Genomic DNA, 6,161 nt, shown 5'->3' on the forward strand with positions numbered 1-6,161 from the left:
TTACCGATTTTCGGCAAATAACCGATTAATTCAACTTTTTTTGGTCAACAAAAATAAAACGAAATGAAATCATTTAAATAATTTATTAACGATTTAAAAATCTTATTAACTATTTTTGGTTCAATGACGTGATGGTGATAAATATTAGCACGCTTAAAAATTAAGGTGGATGCGACGGGTCTGCCCGCGAAATTCAAATTTAATTTGGTTTTTCGCAATTTGTAAACTAATACGACAACGTAGGCTTATGGCATTCTATTTGCGACAATAACAGTATCATCCCCACCTATTTATTTAAAAATCTTCACTTGAAAGGGTCCAGTTTAAGAAATTAGCTCTAGTATCCACAATAACTCACAAATTAGTCGACGGTACTAGAGCTAATTTCTTAAACTGAACCCTTTCAAGTAAAGGTTTTTATATAAACCTGTGAGGATGCTACTGCCATTGGAGCAATTAAAATGCCATAAGCCTAGGTTGTTGTATTAGTTTACAAATTGCGAAAAATCAAATTAAATTTGAATTTCGCGGGCAGACCCGTCTCATGCCCTTAAGGGCCGGCGCACACATGGCGGAGTGCGGCGGAGTTCAGCGCAGAGCATGCCCGCGAAGTTTTCTATTCGCGTAACACATTACGCGAATTTCTACCATAGAATGCGCGAGCACGCGCGGGACTGCGCAAGTATCCGCACGGATGCACAATTAAATTTAGATATTATTTCAATGAGGACAAAGTCGATAATACTTTGACTGTGAAAAATGCTCTGCACTGCGCTCCGCCATATGTGCGCCGGCCCTTAAAGTACCTAAACTAAACCTTCGTAGGGTTCCAATGCACCACAACAAACTCAGCTGGGTATTTTTTTGTTATTACCATCTCACAATCACACTTAAAACTAGTCAGAGCAATTTATTCATACTATTTTTTTATCATTATCTTTTAGAAAATAAAAACTTTAGATTTCAAGATACATCTCCAAAACGTTGTTTTGAGAGATTATTATAAACTGTATAACAATTAAATATCATAAAATGAATTGCTATAAGTGTAATAATTGTAGTTTTCTGACCAGCGTTTTATGTTTAACACAATCGAACGTCTTGGACGAATTATACAAGACGCAAATGCCAAATTATCGCAGTCTTCATAAAGATATTATTCATTTAAAGTTACTGAGGTCAAGTATCAACCGATTTAAGTAATAAAATTTACATTGTCAGGAAATACAATACAAAACCAGATAATACAACAAGAATTTTGCATAACAACATGACTTATCTCATACTTATGACATACTTTTGTGTCTTATGACACAAAAGTATGTCATTATTATTCAGTTACTAGCTGATGCCCGCAGCTTCGCCCGCGTGGATTGGTCAGATCCCTTGCAGCATCAGGATTGAGGAGTTGGAATACAAATTTTTTATGAAATAATGTTGCAAAGTTCCTCTATCGATTAAAAAAGAAATGACGCAAATCGGTTCAGAAATCTCGGAGATTTTGGTGTACATAGGTAAAAAACACAACTCTCTTCTTGAAAGTCGGTTAAAAAAGTAGCCTATGTTACACCCTGGTCAATTCTCTACTTGTATGTGAAAATCCCGTTAAAATCGGTTCAGCCGTTCCGAAGATTAGCCTTTTCAAACAGACAGACAGACAGACAGACAGACAAAAATTTTAAAAACGTGTGATTCAGTTATGGTATCGTTCAAATAACCATATGACCTTAATATGTGGTAGTTATTTCGAAATTACAGACAGACACTCCAATTTTATTTATTAGTATAGATAGTATAGATGTAGTCATGTTTTCAACAATAATAATTGTACTTGATTCTAAAAATACCATTCAAGTGAGAGTCGGATTCGCACAGAAGGGTTCCGCACGATCGTACAAGAAATCTCAAACCAGTGTAATAAAAATGTGCAAATTAATGACGAATGTGATTTAGTTAAACTAATTATTTGATTGGGAACACAAATCTTTAATTTTTTTGTGATGTAACCATAAGTTCACGGTTTTCAAATTTTTTCGTTCAATTGTGCTATAAGACATTGCCACCAGCCAAATGTCATGATTCCTATTTTGATTCCCCCAAAATGGCAGACACGGGGGGCAGACAGACAGACAACGAAGTGATCCTTTATAGGTTCCTGTTTTCCTTTTAAGGTATGAAACCCTCGACAAATGTAAATCTTTTCCATTAAACTACATTAACCAAAATATATTCTAGTAAAATGTATGAAACAAAAATTTTCAAAATCTATTTATGTGGATTTAGAAAATCATGATCAGTTTACAAATTCACAAAAAAATTAAGTTTACTAAATCAGATATAGATGGCGCTGTTGCCATTAACTTGCATTGTGGCAACTGTGCCACAATGCACACTGGTTAAAATATCTTGTATAATGATATGGAAACCTTCGTGGGTGAGTCCAACTCGCACTTGACCGGATTTTTTATACCTAAAGCCTGACTAACTAAATTCGTCATCATTCCAAAACGCTAAATGGTTGCAACTTTCCGGACAATGCGTTCTTAAAACCACTTTTAGAATGACCACAACCGTTTAAGCTATCGAATAAATTATTTATAAATAAAATTATCTCTGTAATGAAAATGCCATCATCGATGTTTACAGGTATCGTACAATAATCGTCAATTGTTAAAATGTCCATGTATGTCTTCATCCGCATTGACACAGTGAGGGCCACCTCTCTGCTAAAGACTCTTACAGCAAGCTTGACCTGAAAGGTAAAATGAATTATCAATGAATTACACAAATTCGAGCAAATTGTTAGTTATAATATTATGAGACATAAATCACAACATTTCATGATAATCTTTGACTTTGATTAGATATATGATGTAACCACAAATTCATGATTTCGGATTTTTCCCTTTATTAATTATTGTGCTATTAGGACATTGCTAGCTACCAAATGTCATGGATTATATACGGGAAGTATCTCAAGAGCTTTGATTCCCTTGTCTTGATAGAGACACAGATAGACAGACAGAAAACGAAGTATAAGGATTCCTTTTTTCTTTGGAGATATGGAACCCTAAAAATAGAGAACCTAAATGAATTAAAATAAATGCATCCTTTACTTTATCCTTATATCAAGGACATAATTCAAGAAATTTTAGGGCTGGGCCTTAAAAATAGTGCCACTGGTGCCGCTATTTTATGCACCAATTGGTCAAACCAATAATTAGTGGGACAAATTGAACTTTAAAATGTTACTAATGTTCTACCTGCTAGGGCCCGCTGCACAGACCAAATTGCAACACCCAAAACTGGGTATCTATAATACTACCATGTACAATCATAGTATTTTGTTCCAAACTAGAGGATGCCCGCGACTTCGTCCGCGTGGATTTAGGTTTTTAAAGATCCCGTGGGAACTGGTTGATTTTCCGGGATAAAAAGTTGCCTATGTCAATTACAGGGACGCAAGCTACCTTGGTACCAAATTTCATACAAATCGTACAGCGGATAGGTTTTTAAGAATCCCGTGGGAACTCTTTGATTTTCCGGGATAAAAAGTAGCCTGTGTCCGTCCCCGGGATATAAGCTAACCCTATACCAAATTTCGTCAGAATCGGTTTAACTGTTGGGCCGTGAAAAAGTAGCAGACAGACAGACAGACAGACAGACAGATAGACAGACAGACAGACACACTTTCGCAATTATAATATTAGTATGGATGTTAGATTTAAGGAAAGTATTTATGGAATTGCTATAAAAAACAAATAAATAAAAAAGATCTTCATGTGCATCTGACATCTGAAACTGCTGAACCGATTTTTAAAATTCTTAGACCAGTAGAAAGCTGAGCAATTCATGAGTGACATAGGCTATATTTTATTTTCAAAATGTTAAAGATCTTTACTAAAATTGTAATTAGCTACCTGTGCATGTCACTTTTTCATAGCTTAACAATAAAACCAATTTAGATGTTTACCAGAAAGATAGCTTGCATCCTGAAGATGGATACCATACTATATATACTGGAAAATTAAATAAAGTCTAAATAAAGCCATTATTGTTTTTCTACAGACAAAATGACGGGTGTAAGCTTGTATAGTGAATGTAAAATAAGTAGTACAGGTTCTTAATATGAGGTGTATGAATATAGTCTGCACATTGTATAAAAACAGAAATCAGCCAAGTTTGTGTATTTAATCCTTAGTCTATGACATTCAATTCCATCAGCCTGTATGCGTTCACTGCTGGGCATAGGCCTTTCCAAGAGTGGGCCACCAAACACGGTTCTCCACCTTCCGTGTGGACTATACAAATTTCAAACCCCTTATGGGTTGAATTTTCAAAAATCCCTTCTTAGCTACGTCTACTGTAATGACTATTTGCATACCAAAATTCAGCCCCATCCGTCAAGTAGTTTGAGCTGTGCATTGGTAAGTCAGTCAGTCAGTGATTTTTATATGTATAGATATATGGTATGATATTTAATAAACCACTGTTTTACTTGCCTCAATTTGTTCAGGAATGCCTGGTATAGTTCCAACATGTTTCTTTTTCAGTTTTGTAGCTTCTCACACAGCACCTCAGGTGCAGGATTTCACTGTGTTCCCAGTGTAAACACCAATTCAGATGACCAACTCCTTATTCTGGAAAGTTAAGGCAGAAACATAAAGTAAATGGTAAATTATATTATCATTCATTAATAGAGTAAATTTTCTTTTTTAGCTCAACAAAAGAACCAGATTTGGAGAAATCCCACAGAGAAACAGCTTGCATCTGGAGACACAGATAGGCATTTTAAGAGCCATGCTTTTTATCCTAGAAAATTAAAGAGTATCCATCTCATAGATAGGAATTTTGAAAAACCGAAACAAAGTCATGAGTATCAAAGTGTTTATTTTATAGGAAGCTTTGAAGTGTATTAAAGAGTTCACACTTCACAATGAACAACATAATGAACATTTTTAGCCACTCATCAGTGAGAATATCCCTGTTTATTTGGTATAATGGATATATTTGGATTTGGCATGTTTAATGAAGAAATTCATCTGAAATTAATCCATACCAATATTATGAACGTGAAAGTGTAACTGTAACTTTTCACAGCCTATCCATTTAACCAATTTTGACGAAATTTTGTGGTGATAGCTTGCATCTCGGAGATGGATGCAGGCTATTTCTTGTTCCATGAAATGAAAGAGTTCTTAAAAATCTAATTCCACGTGGATGAAGTCACAGGCATCATCTATTTGGCACTGAAATAGCTTGCATCCTGGAGGAGACATAGGATACTAATTTTCATGGGATTTAAAAAATCTAAGTCACGCGAATAAAATCGCGGGCATCATCTAGTAATACTTACTCTGTGATGACAAAACTATGCTTTCCACCTCCGTAATTGCAGTCTTATATAGTTATCATACTGCATGCATGTATGAGAGTCCCTTTAGCCTTTTCCATCCAGTCGTTCTCGTCCAGCCACTCTCCTGAGGTAGTTTTTCCAGCAGCTTGCACTTGGAGGTTGTTTTACATGCCCTTATCGCCTTCACAGTAAGAACACCCCCAGAAGTCCCCAGAACCCCCAGAAGATGTTTGGTGCATCTTCGGCATTCGCTAGATGTGGGCCACCTTTCCTTTGATCTTCGTGAAAACGCAAAATGCAAGTCCAAACCAAGGAATACATTTCTCAATCGCGGTTATGGTTATTAGCGCTCACTGATTCTTTATACGAGTGTATACAAAACAAGTATACTCAATTTAAGAAAAAAAGACGATAAATTTCTAAGAAAAACATATGAAACAGTGATTTAAATTGGCTAAAAAGTTTTCGTATTTTATTGATTTCTACGTTACGCCATTTTTATTGATTTTTGTTTTATCAACAGTGTAGTCGACATTTGATTTTATTTCCCCCAAATTCAGATTTTTAATCGTACCTATTGAAATGAGAAATCCAATGAACGACATTGAACATTTTTATATTTTGTATGTTACTGCTACTCTGTTTTATATTACTTTATTCAAAAAATGGTTATCATGTTATATCACTGTAATTTCAAACCTAAATATATTATTTTACTTAAATTTGCTCTATGATTCTTAAAAACCTTTAATTTTGGCAACATGAAATTTAAAGTTAAATCCAATAAAATATTATACTTTTTTCT

At 34.9% G+C, this 6,161-nt stretch overlaps 1 long non-coding RNA gene across 1 annotated transcript; it reads right to left on the bottom strand.

The window, feature by feature from the left end:
• Window positions 1-4,502: 4,502 nt before the first annotated feature.
• Window positions 4,503-5,844, bottom strand: LOC123881181. Its single transcript, XR_006799428.1, has 2 exons — window positions 5,357-5,844; window positions 4,503-4,640 (listed from the first exon to the last, which is right to left on the bottom strand). It is a non-coding gene; the product is annotated as an uncharacterized LOC123881181 (long non-coding RNA).
• Window positions 5,845-6,161: the final 317 nt, after the last annotated feature.

The sequence above is a fragment of the Maniola jurtina genome, chromosome 3, assembly GCF_905333055.1.
Source record: "Maniola jurtina chromosome 3, ilManJurt1.1, whole genome shotgun sequence".
Classification (NCBI taxonomy): Eukaryota; Metazoa; Arthropoda; class Insecta; order Lepidoptera; family Nymphalidae; genus Maniola; species Maniola jurtina.